Source organism: Panicum virgatum, chromosome 1N (genome assembly GCF_016808335.1).
Source record: "Panicum virgatum strain AP13 chromosome 1N, P.virgatum_v5, whole genome shotgun sequence".
NCBI lineage: Eukaryota > Viridiplantae > Streptophyta > Magnoliopsida > Poales > Poaceae > Panicum > Panicum virgatum.
The window spans coordinates 12,161,055-12,176,776 of NC_053145.1; the positions used below are offsets into that span (position 1 = coordinate 12,161,055).

Below are 15,722 nucleotides of genomic sequence, written 5' to 3' on the forward strand. Positions count from 1 at the left end.
CCTGGCTGCGGGTGGATCCGGCCCTCGCGCCGCCGGATCTGCTGGCCCTGGCCGGACTTCCGCCAGTGCCGGCCTTGGCGGCGGGCGGGGGGCGTGGTGGGGTGGCGCGACCGCGACGCCCCCGCGGGCCTTCTCCTCCCCTTTGCTGGCGGGCGCGGCCGTGGGGGGCGGGAGTTGGAGGTGCCGGCGGCTCTGGCGTCCGCGGTGGGGATCCGTCGAGGAGGTTTTGGCCGGCGACGCTGTCGCCGCCGGTGGGCTCCTTGTGCGGAGGTGCGGCCTGGCTCCTTCCTCTGCTGCGATGGAGGAGCGTGGGGCTCGGCGCGGCAGGTGTGCCGGCGGCGGCCAGCCTGGTGTGGTCGGCTGCGCCGTGGTGGCGACGACTAGGCACTGGCAGCCTGCAGCGCCTCGGTGGCGCGGCGGGCTTCACTAGGCCTCTTGTGGGTAGGCCTCGTGCCTGCTCGCAGCACCTTGACTGGCGCCTGCGTGCTGCGTGGCCAGGGCAGTGTTCGGGTGGTGGGTGCTTGCGGTGGGATTGCGTCAATGGTGCCACGGGCTGCTCGTTCGGAGGGGGTGGCTGCCGACACAGCTGTGCGGCTGCCATGTGCAGCTGGCGCGTCGTTGCCCCTCTGGAGGCATGGTCGTGGGGTGACGCATTTTCGACGATGGTGGTGGCTGGCAACAGGATCATCGAGGCCTGGTGTTTTGTTCGGAGGGGGTACCTTTGGGCGAAAGCCTTGACAACGGAGACGCCTGTGGGCGCCGTTTTTCCTCGTTGGGGGTGTCGTACTTCTTCCCCCTTTCGCGTCTTCCTCCAGGGGTGAAAACCCTGTCCTTCTTGGACGTGCGACAACGGCGTTTTCGACGTCATGCCCTTGTTGAAGGCGTCGCACCTGGAAGTCTTTGTGGCGTTGATGGTTGTCTTCGATGGTCAACCACCACCTCTGGGTAGCCGCCTGGCGGGCGGGGCCAAATCCGATGATGTGAAATCGGAGCTGCTGCGTCGGGGATGTAGCTCGGCAACGATAACACAGGGCGGACTATCCTTTGTCTGTGGGAGGTTGCTGCGGGTGTGGTTGGCGGTCTTTGGAGATGGGGACTTGGTTGCGCTGCAGGAAGTCGGAGCTGCTCTTCGCGCTGCGTTCGAGCTCGGCAATGATGACCTACGTGACCTCGACCCTTTGCCAACCCGGTGGTGGTCGTCAGGGGTTTGCTTCGGGAAGTCGGAGCTGCTGGTTTCTAACCAGCTCGGCAACGATGACTCGTTGCAGTATTGTGTTGTACCGCGACACTTGGGTGGGTTAGTCATCCAGTGGTTTTTCTAATCTTTCTTGTACACTAAACCTCTATTTCTCTCTTAATTGTGAAAGGCAGAGCTCCTGCCATTTACTTCAACAAAAAAACTAAGATTAATACTATCAAACATGTATACTCCCATTGCTCATAACTTGTACCACATGTATTGTGAGAACCCACCTTATTATGAGCATGGATCAACCCTAAGCAACTAGGTTTAAGAAGAAGAAAAGAAGATGAGAAAAGAAAAGGAAAGAAAAAAAGAGTAAAGAAAAGTCAAGCTGAATCAAATTCGGTCAAACTTCGACCATATTTGAAAAGTTTGAATGTTAAATTCCCTGAAGAGTGTCAAACAGCAGATTTGAACAAATGACACTCACAACTTGAAGGATGGAATTCGAATTTCATCAAAAAGAGGTTGAATTTGGGTAGTTACATGATCTGATAATAATGGCTACTTAGCCTTATTCAATAGCTGATATTTTAAAAGTTTGCTAAGCAAGTCAGACCAGTATGAAAATACAGTACAAGGTATGCACTTTGCAATGGAACCAAGATTGGAGTGTTTTGAGGGTGTTAAGAATCTAATTGAGGGGCTCAAAGTTTGTAGAAAATGCTGAAACAGCCCAACACTTGAATATTTCCAAGTCTGAAATTCCAGAAGAAGGGGTCAATTTTGGGGCCAAATAAAGTATCATAGCATGGGATAACTTTGGATGAAAAGTACCCCATTTCAAAGATGGTTGAATGAACTATGCAAATATGTCATTTTTTCTCATGCAAAAGTTTAGTACGATAGTCAGATCTAAATTCAAACAGGGGTAGTTTGAAAGAGCTTTGCTGAATATTCAGAAAAACAGCTTGGGCACTACCTGTTCAGAGCAATTTTTGGATAGGTTACAAGTCAAATCAGCAAAAGTTCCTGAAAACAAAATTTGTATTGAACTTCAAACCTACAACTTTGCTTCTTGGAGATTTTTAAGTTCACTGGAAGAATTTGGAGAAAAATGCACTGTAAGTTTCAGGTTCAGAGAAGTTCAGTCTGAAACCAATAAACACAGTCAGCTTCAGAGCCGTTTTCAGCTATGTTAGAGGCTGAATTTGAAGAAGTGCCTTCAACGAAAATTAAAGAAACATACCAGATCAACAACTTTTATTTTGGGAGCTTTCAATGTACAGTGGAAATTTTTTGAGACAAGTACACTGCAAGAATCAGGTTCAGAAAAATTCAGCTTTAACTCAGTGTAAACTGCAATGTTTAGAGCTCTTTTTGAACAAAAAGTTTTATTCAAGTTAAGTGCATATAACGAAATTTGTACAGTGATGTACCGTATATAAGTTTGGTTTTGGGCAATTTTGGTGTTTACATGCAGAATTGGGAGATAATAAGATTCAAAGCCAGCAGGCTTGGGTAACTTAGTTGAAACTCTGAAATTTCAGATTAATTCATCACAAACAACCAACTTCAGAGTCAGAATTGAGTGGGTTAGAGGTTGGATCTGAGAAAATGTTCAATACGAAAAATGTAGAGGGAAGTATCCTCTACAACTTATTCTGGTCGATTTCGTTTAGTGATGAAATATGGAGATCTTGGAACTCAAACATGTCAGGTTTGAGTGATAACTGAAACACTGGATTTCAGGTAAAACTGAGATGTTCCATGCACTTTTTGGATGGGTTAGACCTCGAATTGAGGCATGCCCCTGTAACAAAAATTGTAGACGAATGTCCCCTCTATAACTTTTGTATTGGATGAATTTCACATTTACCAATGAAATTTGAAGAAAAGAAGGTTGCCAGGCTCGGGTTCAGAAGAAGGGAAGAGAGGAGCAGAGACACACAGAGAACAGAGCTTGAGCTTATCCACCTTTGGCAGTTCGATGAACCTGGCAGCAAGGGTTTGAACTAAGCCACGCGTCGATCCGAGGCTATGATAGTAGCAAGCAAGCAGGGTGGACGTGGAACTCGGAGGAGATCGGTTTGATTCAAATAAAAGCTGCCCAAGTCTGTCATCCTCATCTTTTCGCACTAGTTCTCCCCTTCCTGCCGGAGCTCGCTTTGCCACCAAAAAAAAAAAAAAATCATCGATGTTTCTTCGCCCCACTCAAATCCCTCGCACACACATCATCAACAGCCCTCCCTCGACCGATTCGAGGAGGTTGTATCCCCTGTCGTCTACCACCGCTGCTGCAGCGCCGTCGCCATCTTGCTCTGCTTGCCGTTGTGCAGAAACCTCGGGTCACCGGTGAGCGCCATGTTAGGGCCGTTGTTCTAGGGGGTTGAGTCGTGTTCAAGGTGCTATGCGTCTATGTGGTGCCTGCATCGCTGCTGGTTTACTGGGCGTGGCCTTGTTTGCGCAGGAACAGCTCCTTGCCGTCGTCGTGCCCCTGTGTCATGGCCGGCGCCGTGGAGGGTCCTGTTCTAGTTGGGTTTGGACTAAAAAAGTGGTCTGCGGGTATGGAGAGGATGGTGGCGATGCTCCTTGGCCTAGGGGATTAGGCCGGTAAGACCGTCCACAGTGGAAGGAGCAAATGAAGGAGCAAATACACTGTTTGGCACTGTAGATGCACTGTTTGGCACTGTAGACAGAGAGGGCGTGGGAAACGAGGAGGGAGCAAGGCTCCCTCCTCGTTTCCCACGCCCTCTCTGTCTACAGTGCCAAACAGTGCATCTACAGTGTCAAACAGTGTATTTGCTCCTTCATTTGCTCCTTCCACCGTGGACGGTCTAAGGAGCTGGCACGGCCGCCCGCCGTCAATCGAGCTCTAGCTCGTCGTGTGCCATACTGCCATGGCGCCACTGCTACCAGCAAAAAGATAGGGAGGTTTTGGGGGCCGAGTGGTGGAGCAGATAGAGGGAAGGTGATGGAGCAGGGCCGGTCGCCGGCGACCTCACCGCCGAGCAGCCTGGGGCGCCGTCCCTTCTGTCCACGAGAAGCAGAGAGGAGTTGAAGGAAGATGAAAGGGGTAAAGGGATCTGGCCCACCTGTCATAGAGAATGAGAGATGGAAGGGTGGAAGTAGACCTGGGCATGGGCTGCCCGACCCGACGGACCCGATCCAACCTGCCCGAAAATAGCCCGACCCGACCCGACCCGAAGAGTTTGATGGGCGGGCTCGGGTCAAAAATTTTGACCCGGTATGACTGACGGGCCGGGCACGGGCTAAAATTTTTGACCCGAAACCCGAAAAAACCCGAAGGAACCCGACATTTTACATAGGCCAGGCCCGACCCGACCCGAACCCGACCCGACCCGACTGGCTGTCGGGTCGGGTGCGGGCTTAATTTTACGGCCCGGCCACCGGGTCGGGTCGGGCACGGGCCGCTAGAAAAAACACCGGGCTTTTTTTGGCCCGACCCGAACCTGACCCGGCCCGGAGGATGCCCAGGTCTAGGTGGAAGTGAAGGAGAGAGAAGTCCACGGAGGTTTTGTGCAAATAAACCTAGTTTAGATTTTATTTATTTGTTATAAACTTGTTTCATGTGCATTAAAATATAGTCAAATAAACTTTATTAGGTTCGTTTTATTTTCCTTTATGCATTAAAATATAAAAGCCCTAGGTTAATATTAAGGATTTTTATTTATTTATTTTCCTTATTCATTAAGGGATTTAAATAAATACTTAAATCCTTATTTCATTTAATAGAAAATTTTGGAAAATACTTAACCCATTGTTAGAGATAATTAGGAAAAGTAATAAATAGGAAATTAGTATTTTCTTAGTATAGAATAATTTAAGTTAACTTTAAATAATTGTTTAAAATTTGTTTTAGGGTTTAATAACTAGGATAAAATGTGTTGGGGTTTTTAGAAGGGTAATTAGGGCTGCATTGCAGCTTTATCGAAAAGGAAATTTGTGATCCATTTTCTAAATTAAAATATTTCTACATGCACTAACTCTGCATATCATACTCTTATGACTCGAAGGTCAAACTATCTAAGTCAAGCTCGACAAGTCGATGCCCGAGGCTTCAGAAGAGGGAAAAGAAATTTGATCAGGATAAAGCTCGTACAAGAATTTCAAGTTGAAGTCTCACCTTCCAAATCGGAGCAAGGCAAGCACCGGAGCATCTACACCTACTAATTTTCTAACTATTATTGTTATTTTATGCTATCACATATGAATGCTTAAGTCTAGGAGTTGTGCTTGAAATCTATTTCATGCATGTTCAACTTCCTTGGCTTAAAGACATCTTTGCCACCTTCTCAACTATATATAATAGATCAAACCAATTGTCTAAAAAAACCTACACTAAAAGCAACAAAGGTCTAGATATTACTCAGAGGTTCACTTGATTAACAAGATGGTTGATGAGTATGGTGGTCGTTGAGTACGGAGCACAAGAGGAGTTCTGGCTCTGTCCTCACTTCCAAAGAATGAATAAGGAACTATGGTATGTTCAACCTTGATCAGGCGTTGAACAAACTGGACATATGCTGACATATGGAACCAGTAAGCTCGGTAGCTTGGTTAACCTAAATTCTTGAATCGAGTTTTACCCCACCTGGCATGGGAAGTTGGCGGGGTCGTAGCCTGAAACTTGTGTCGAGATCAGGCTCGACGGGGGGTCCTTCACGGGGATGCGAACCCAGTTTTGGGTAAGCTTGGTTCAGGGTTCAGTATCTTCCTAGTGAAAGGTTGTCATGTGCAGTTTACCGGAAGCTGTACGTGGCGTGTGCCCAGTTATCTCCTGTAGGATGTAAATCGATTCGAATCGCCGCGATTCTCGAATATTAATGCCATTTGATCTCACTTAAATAGCGTAACTAATTATGATGCAACTAGTATAAAAGTTGTTTCTTGTGAACCTAGAGATATCTTGGTGCCTGTATATTAAGTTATTCTTAAAGTAGTGTCTTTTTGTAAATCCTTAGTTTGGTCGTCACTGTTTTGGAGTCCAAATGTTTGAACAATGAGCCAGTCCAACAAACACAACCTTGCATGCTCCTTGATCATATATATTTATATATTATGTTAGTCGGTTAAGTCTTGCTGAGTACCTTCGTGCTTAGTGTTTGTCAATAATTGTTTTTACAGCTCAAACGACCGAAGAACCCCAAGGGTGATGCCTAAAGACCCCGAGGGTATGTTGAGTCCATACACCTCTGGATGTTTCAAAAGCTTATTGTAATACAGCCAGTTTTAATTTCAAAACCTACGACTGTAGGATCCACGCATTTGAAACTCTATAGTCCTTAACATGCATTAAGGGTTGCGTTTGTTATGCAGTAACTCTTGTCTTGTTCTATGATCTATATTGAACGCATGTGTGTAATATCTGATGCTCCAATGCAAAGCGATCCTGTAAGCATGACTATGGCACTGTTGTATGGTGGGAAGTTCGGGTGAAGCCCGACGGACTACCAAATTTATTTCATTTTAAGAGCGTTGACTTCTTTATCCCTGTAAATGAGGATCAGGTGCTCTTAAGCCGGGATAAATTGGGCAGTTAAACCACAACTGGTATCAGAGCCGTGCATAGAGGATCCATCAGATATTACCATAAAAAGTAGTTGTTTTTACACTATTTTCAAAACTACCAAAACTAGTCGAGTCAATAGGTGGTGGTATAGTTAGCTGTTTATTATGAGTATATATTGTGCTATTTGCAGATACACTGACTTGCTAAACACATATCGATAGAATCGATTAATCCTATAATTAGAGAGAGTCGTGGGAATCCAACAACAGGACCTACCATATGTGGGGGAGCTGAGGTAGACAAAGACGTGGGTCACGGGGTGCGGACTAGAAAGAAAAAAAAGATGTGGACCCTACCAAAATTGCTGGATAGACAAGCGCTAGTAAACAAATGGAATGGAATCTTGTTGTCCGTTAGACTCTTCGGATGGATCTCCAACGTCAGTATCCCATCGGATGGCCAAGGGGTTGGGGGTGGGGGGTGTTGGAAATTTGCTATAGAGACAATCATATTGTATTCACGATTAATAAAATGTTCCTCGAATATTCTTGGATGACAACTTGTATTGATTAATGTTTATGTAAAGTATTTGTGAAACTCTTTACTTGTATGAATATTCGAAAGTGTTCCTAGTCGGAGTTCATGTGAGGACACACATGAATATTAGACTAGCATATGTATTAGCTGATTGGCTACATTTCACAAGTCATGGACATGGGGATGTCAAACAAATAATGTGGGCTCATGTGAGACATGAGACTGAACTGACCCAACACGAGATGATGACTTCTCATTACACAATATGTACGTTATGTCCTAAGATCTGAGATCGTCGTATGTACTCAAGATGTGAATTGACTTACTTAGGAGCCATCAAACGCTACACCGTAACTGGGTAGTTATAAAGGTGACTTTCGGGTCTGTCAAGAAGCATGCTGTGAGACATAGTCGGTCAAGATGGGATTTGCCCCTCTCTACAAGAGAGAGATATCTCTGGGCCCCTCGAGTGATTCGTATCAAGAAATGCATAGCCATGCTAGGGTTAAGAGTTAACCAAGAATTCTGAATCACAGGATCGAGAAAGAGTGGTCGGCTTCAAACTAGACCAAATATCGTGTGCCAAAGGGAACATCATGTATAAGATTGTGATGGCTTGATAGATATGATTCTCGCGTGCATAGGAGTTGACACGTCTTGCTAGAGACCGCTATCAACTATTGGCGAGTAGGAGTACTCGGCCATGTCTATTCACGCGTGAGTCCATATGGTCACACACTTAAGGGCCAGAAGCATAATGAGGATGAGATCCAAATTAGACTGGACTTTGATGCACTAATGAGCTTCGAGAGGCCCATAGGGTTGACCCTTGGTGGGGCCCAAGGCAGCCCACCTAGGGGCGCCCAAGGTGGGAGCCAGGGCAGCCCACCCAGGCGCCCAAGGTGGGGCCTATTAAGGCCCACCTAGGGGGCACCCCAGGGCTATATAAGCAAGGGGAGGGGGCCACACCCAACCCTAGCCCCCTTTGCTGGCCGCCGCCCTCTCTCCCGTGCATCAAGCCCTAGTTGTTCTCGCGGATCTAGCAATTCGGAGTGCGATGCTTCTTCCCGTACGTGTGGATTTCGTGGAGGTGCTGTGCTTGCTGCACAAGGACGAGCCATTCATGAGGTGGTTCATGCAACTGCACTGCCGGCTTCCATTTGCACTATACCGACGCGCTATAGAAGTTCCGCAACCGTGCGTCTAGTGCTAATCCCGTGATCTATAACTGCAGTAATCCTGGTTTATGCGGTAGAAAAGTTTTGTTTTTACTACCCCATATTCCTACAGCGGTATCAAGAGTCTGTGCTGTCTCGTTATAGATTCGATATGTGCATATGGAGATATGCGTAGTTTCAAATCGATCTATGACCTAGTTTTATAAATTTGCTGCAAAGATTGTGCAACGACATACTCCTACCGGTCGGTTTTCCGCCATCGGAGTTAAGTGATGCACATAAACCCGGTAGCTGCGGTTGGAGATCAATGTGATTGGTCGAATCGAAATTTAGGGCATAAGCCAGATGCATGAGATGCATAGGGCAGTAGATTGGATCTACTGCGAATTCTGTTTTGTTGTAAAAGTGTGTTTTACTGTAAAACAGTCATAACTTTTGCATACGAACTCGGATTGAGGCGAATTTTATATCGATTTGTATCTACAGAAAAAGTTAGAATTGATTCAGAATAGCAATTTTGTTTTCGCGAAATTTAGATTTGCGAAATTCTGTGCAGAAGATAGAGTTTTCGGCGATTTAAGTTCGGACGTCGGAATCGCATAACTCTGTTCTGCAGGTTTTGTGATTGGTATGGCCCCTATGTGTATGTGATGCATGTGTGTAATTATTTCATGACCTGCATGTCGTGATTATGATAATTCGGCCGGAGCCATATGAATTGTTGCATTTGATGTAATGGCCTGCGTGCCAACCTGTGATGATCCAAGTCGTGAATGTAATTTTATTTACTAGCTATTAGGTGTAATAGCAAGTTCTAGTTCTTTGAGTTTTCATCACATGAAGGATGGTGCACATGTACATGAAGATGGAGATCAACATGGTGAACAAGTTCCATGAAGATAGAGATCTACATGGCGAACAAGTTCTATGGAGATGGAAACATTATGAGAACAAGGGCCATACTGATTCACAATTATGTGCTTGTCGTTCTTGACGTTTTACTACTACGTGCGTCATAGTAGAAGTAGAACAATCTCTCATTAATTTCGAGCAACATGTCCTACCAACTAAACCTTGCACTGTCCCATGTCTTGTACGATTGGTGGTGGGTCTATGAAATTAGGGTGCCACTAGTTTTCCTTGACTAGACAGGCTGTATCGGATACATGCACGCATAAAGGGTTGGTTAGCTTGACAAGGTCATCTTAATGGTTAAGGACCTTGGGGCATAAAGGTTGGGAGCAAGTCATAGAGATGTCACCCAACAACAAGAGTCATATGAGATATGATTAGCAAGAGTTGCTTACCGATCTACCTCGTCTTTTAGCGGTGATGCAAAAGCTCACTAGTGGACGTGTTAGTTGTGGGTCTTGAATCACTAAGAATCAAAAGAGGGATATTGATTTTAATGGGAGTAAATTCTATTAAACTGTTTAATGTCGTTTACTCCATCATGAATACTTTTGTTCAAAACCAACCATTTGCTTTACATTCCGTACTTGAGAGCAACAAATTGAATGAGACAAACTACGCGGATTGGATCCGCAACCTGAGAATTGTTCTCAGGGCAGCTAACAAGGAAGATGTTCTAGATAACCCACTGCCAGAAGAGCCTGCAGCAGGTGCCCCTGCAGCTGAGAGGAATGCTTACAGGAGAGCGATTGATAACGACCGTGAAGTGAGCTGTCTCATGCTAGTTTGCATGGAACCCGAGCTGCAAATGCAGTTTGAGAATAACCATGCGGCGCACGATATGATCGTGGCACGACATGTTCCAGACTCAGGCTAGGACTGAAAGGTTCAATGTGTCCAAGGCCTTTGCAGAAACTAAGCTAGTAGAAGGAGCATCAGTAGGGCCGCATGTAATCAAGATGGTTAGTTACACACAGAGGTTGGAGAAGCTGGGCTTCCCACTTGTCCAAGACTTGGCCACTGACTTCATTCTTGCCTCTTTACCTTCGAGCTATGGAAATTTCGTCTCGAACTACCACATGCACGGGGCTGAGAAGGGCTTGAATGAGCTGTGCGGCATGCTCAAGATGGCAGAGTGTGACATCAAGAAAAGCATAGGTGGCGTCCATGTGATGGCTATCCAGAATAAGCATAAGAAGAAATGTTCTTCTTGGAAGAAGAAGAAGGGCAAGGCTAAGGTTGCAAACCCCAAGCCAAACCCTACACCCAAGGCCAAACCTGGACCAGCTACAGACAAGGAGTGCTTTTATTGTCACCAGCCAGGACACTAGAAGAGGAACTGCAAGCTATACCTAGCCACATTGAAGAATCGTTCTTCCACCTCAGGTACACTTGTTGTTCATATTACAGAAATATTTCTCACTGATTCTTATGTTAATTCTTGGGTATTTGATACCGGATCGATTGCTCATATATGCAATTCGATTCAGGGAATGACAAAGAGTAGAAGCGTTGAAAGAGGAGAAGTTGACTTCCACGTCGGCAATAATGCTAGAGTTGCTGCTTTGGCCGTCGGGACGATGCAACTACACCTACCATCAGGATTTATCTTGGAGCTTAATAATTGTTATTTTGTTCCTAGTTTGAGTCGAAATATTGTGTCTCCTTCATGTTTAATGAAGGATGGTTATTCTTTTGCGAGTGAAAACAATGGTTGTGTGATCTCTAAGAATAATATGTTTGTGGCTTTGGCGTCCATTAAGAATGGGCTATTTATTTTAAATCTTGTTGATTCTCCTATCTGTAATATAAGTTCTAAAAGGCCTCGGCTAAATGATTTGAATCCTACCTACATGTGGCATTGTCGTCTCGGTCATATAATCGAGAAACACATGAAGAAGCTCCATGAGGATGGACTTCTAAGTTCGTTTGATTTTGAATCATACGAGACATGCGAAGCTTCATTGCTGGGCAAGATGACCAAGACGCCGTTCACAGGTTTTCCAGAGAGAGCATCGGATATACTGGAACTCATACATACTGATGTGTGTGGACCAATGAGCTCGACTGCTAGAGGAGGATTCCAATACTTCATTACTTTTACTGATGACTTAAGTAGATATGGCTATGTCTACTTGATGAGGCATAAGTCTGAAACCTTTGAAAAGTTCAAGGAATTTCAGAATGAAGTTGAAGATCAGCGTGGAAAGAAGATTAAAGCCTTGCGATCTGATCGGGGGGCGAATATCTGAGTCACGAATTTAGCGATCATTTGAAGAGTTGCGGAATTGTTCCACAACTTACGCCGCCTGGAACGCCTCAAAGGAACGGGGTTTCTGAGTGATGTAATCGAACTCTGTTGGACATGGTTCGATCAATGATGAGCCAGTCGGATTTACCATTATCATTTTGGGGTTACGCTCTAGAAATAGCAGCTTTCACACTGAACAGGGAGCAGTCAAAATCCGTAGACAAGACACCATATGAGATATGGACTGGCAAGATTCCTAGTTTGTCTTTTCTAAAAATTTGGGGTTGTGAAGCATTTGTCAAATGACTCCAGTCTGACAAGCTTGCACCCAAATCGGATAAGTGCATATTCGTGGGATACCCGAAGGAGACCTTAGGGTATTACTTCTGCAATCGATCTGAGGGCAAAGTGTTTGTTGCTCGGAATGGAGTTTTCCTAGAGAAAGAGTTTCTCAAAGGAGAGAAAAGTGGAAGAATGGTGCAACTCAAAGAAGTTTGAGATGAGCCAATAGGACAAGACTCTACAAGTGACGCTAATGTAGCTGAACAAGTTGAGATGCCTAAGGCAACAGAAGCACCTCCGCAACCACGAAGGTCAGCAAGGCTCCGCGCAACACATGAATTATTATTGTTAGACAATGATGAGCTTGCGACATATGCAGAGGCGATGGCAGACCCTGACTCCGAGAGATGGCAAGATGCCATGAAATTCGAAATAGAATCCATAAAGGAAAATCAAGTTTGGAACTTGATAGACCCGCCTGATGGTGTGAGAACCATAGAGAGCAAATGGATCTATAAGAAGAAGAAAGATTTGGATGGAAATGTTCACATCTATAAAGCTCGACTTGTCACAAAAGGTTTTCGACAAGTTCAAGGAGTTGACTACGACGAGACTTTCTCGTCCGTAGCGATGCTTAAATCTGTTAGGATTGTTTTAGCTATTGCTACATATTTCGATTATGAAATATGGCAGATGGATGTCAAAACAGCTTTTCTTAATGAAAATCTGACTGGGGACGTGTATATGATGCAGCCCGAGGGTTTTGTCAATCCGACCAATGCTGGAAAGATACGCAAGCTTCAAAAATCTAATTATGGATTAAAGCAAGCATCTCGGAGTTGGAATATTTGTTTTGATGAAGTAGTGAAAGGGTTTGGCTTCATTAAAAACGAATAAGAAGCTTGTGTTTACAAGAAGGAAAGTGGGAGCTTTATTACATTTCTAATCCTGTATGTAGATGACATACTACTGATTGGTAATAATATTTCTATGCTTGAGCCTGTAAAAACTTCACTGAAAAATAGTTTTACGATGAAGGATTTAAGAGAAGCAGCTTACATACTGGGCATCAAGATCTATAGAGATAGATCAAAGAGGCTTATAGGATTAAGCCAAGATACTTACATTGACAAAGTGTTGAAGTAGTTCAACATGGAAGAGGCAAAGAAAGGGTTCTTGACTATGTCACATGGCATACATCTTAGCAAGACTTAGTGTCCTACGACGACTGATGAGCGAGAGCGCATGAGCAAAGTTCCATATGCCTCAGCAATTGGATCTATCATGTATGCAATGATAAGTACACGCCCAGATATTTCTTATGTTCTAAGTGTTACGAGCAGGTACCAGTCAGATCCAGGTGAGAGTCACTGGACAGCTGTGAAAAACATCCTCAAGTACTTGAGAAGAACTAAGCATGTGTTTCTAGTCTATGGAGGTGAGGAGGAGCTCGTTGTAACTGGTTACACTGATGCTAGCTTCCAAACCGACAAAGACGATTCAAAGTCTCAGTCCGGTTTCGTGTTCAAAGTAAATTGTGGTGCGGTTAGCTGGAAGAGTTCCAAACAGAAGACGGTGGCCGATTCTACAATAGAAGCCGAGTACATTGCAGCTTCGGAAGCTGCAAAGGAAGGTGTTTGGATAAGGAAGTTCCTTATTGAGTTTGGTGTGTTCCATAATGCCTCTAGCCCGCTGGATCTCTACTGTGACAATAGTGGAGCTATTGCGCAAGCCAAGGAGCCAAGGAATCACCAGAAGAGCAAACACGTTATGCGGCGATTTCATCTCATTCGAAGTTCATCGATCGTGTTGAGATCAAGATATGCAAAATACACACGGACCTGAACATTTTAGATTCGTTGACAAAATCCCTTCCACAGCCCAAGCATGAGAGGCACACAAGAGCAATGGGTATTAGATACATTCTAAATTGACTCTAGTGCAAGGGGGAGACTGTTGGAAATATGCCCTAGAGACAATCATATTTCCTTGTATTCATGATTAATAAAGTGTTCCTTGAATATTCTTGGATGATAACTTATATTGATTAATGCTTATGTGAAGTATTTGTGAAACTCTTTACTTGTATGAATATTCTAAAGTGTTCCTAGTCGGAGTTCATATGAGGACACACATGAATATTAGACTAGCATATGTATTAGCTGATTGACTACATTTCATAAGTCATGGACATGGGGATGTCAAACTAACAATGTGGGCTCATGTGAGACATGAGACTGAACTGACCCAACACGAGATGATGACTTCTCATTACACAATATGTACCCTGTGTCCTAAGACCTGAGATCGTCGTATGTACTCAAGATGTGAATCGACTTACTTAGGAACCATCAAATGCTACACCGTAACTGGGTAGTTATAAAGATGGCTTTCGGGTCTGTCAAGAAACATGTTGTGAGACATAGTCGGTCAAGATGGAATTTGCCCCTCTCTACAAGAGAGAGATATCTCTGGGCCCCTCGAGGGATTTGGATCAAAAAATATATGGCCATGCTAGGGTTAAGAGTTAACCAAGGATTCCAAATCACAGGATCGAGAAAAAGTGGTCGGCTTTAAGTTAGACCAAATATCGTGTGGCAAAGGGAACAACATGTATAAGATTGTGATGGCTCGACAGATATGATTCGTGCGTGCATAGGAGTTGACACGTCTTGCTAGATACTGCTATCAACTATTGGTGAGTATGAGTACTCGACCATGTCTATTCACGTGTGAGCCCATAGAGTCACACACTTAAGGGCCAGAAGCCTAATGAGGATGAGATCCAAATTAGACTGGGCTTTGATGCAATAATGGGCCTCGAGAGGCCCATAGGATTGTCCCTTGGTGGGGCCCAAGGCAGCCCACCTAGGGGCGCCCAAGGTGGGACCCAGGGCAGCCCACCCCGGCACCGAAGGTGGGGCCCATTAAGGCCCACCTAGGGGGCGCCCCCAGGGCTATATAAGCAAGGGGAGGGGGCGTCACACCCAACCCTAGCCCCCTTTGCTGGCCGCCGCCCTCTCTCCCGTGCGTCAATCCCTAGTTGTTTTCGTGGATCTAGCAATCTGGAGTGCGACGCTTCTTCCCGTACATTTGGGCTTCGTGGAGGTGCTGCGCTTGCTACACAAGGACGAGCCGTTCGTGAGGTGGTTCACGCAACTGCACTGCTGGCTTCCATCTGCACTACACCGATGCGCTACAGAAGTTCCGCAACCGCGCGTCTAGTGCTAATCCCGTGATCTATAACTGCAGTAATCCTGGTTTATGCGGTAGAAAAGTTTTGTTTTTGCTACCCCATATTCCTACAGGGGGATGTGACCCCATGGGCATAAAAATCACTCTCTTGAGAAAAATAGTTTTTTTTGGAAGATTGCCAGCAGAGGCATTAGGTCAGTTGACAAATCTTTCTGTTTCGATGTTCGGCGACAATGTGTTTGAGCCTGGGCCAGTACCTGTTGACGGCTGTTAAGTCCTAAAATCAGTCATCAACTCCTGCAGCGTTTCATGTTTAATAATCACTAAACTTAGTTATAGGGCTTATGACTAATCAAATTCCACGAGTTTTGGTGAATTATCATTTGCAGGCACCCACATCTGTAAAATGAGGAAAACACAAGTGAACACAGAAGAAATGCACAGAATATCTTGCACCTGTGTTTCACTTAGAAGAAGAGCCCCCAAACCAGACAAAATGGGCGTGCTAAGCAAGATGCACCCAAGGATCAATACCAGGGCCCACCTATCAGTTGTCCAGAGGAAGGCAGGCCCAGGGCAGTGCCATTTGGGCTCGGCCGACCCCCTGGGTCGCCCGACCCACTAGTGGGCCAAAATAGGACAATCTTTCTG

General features: G+C 45.2%; 1 long non-coding RNA gene across 1 annotated transcript; it reads left to right on the plus strand.

The window, feature by feature from the left end:
* The first annotated feature begins 3,235 nt into the window (after positions 1-3,235).
* On the plus strand, positions 3,236-5,494 carry LOC120653962. The gene is made up of 2 exons (XR_005666913.1): positions 3,236-3,538; positions 5,221-5,494. It is a non-coding gene; the product is annotated as an uncharacterized LOC120653962 (long non-coding RNA).
* Positions 5,495-15,722: the final 10,228 nt, after the last annotated feature.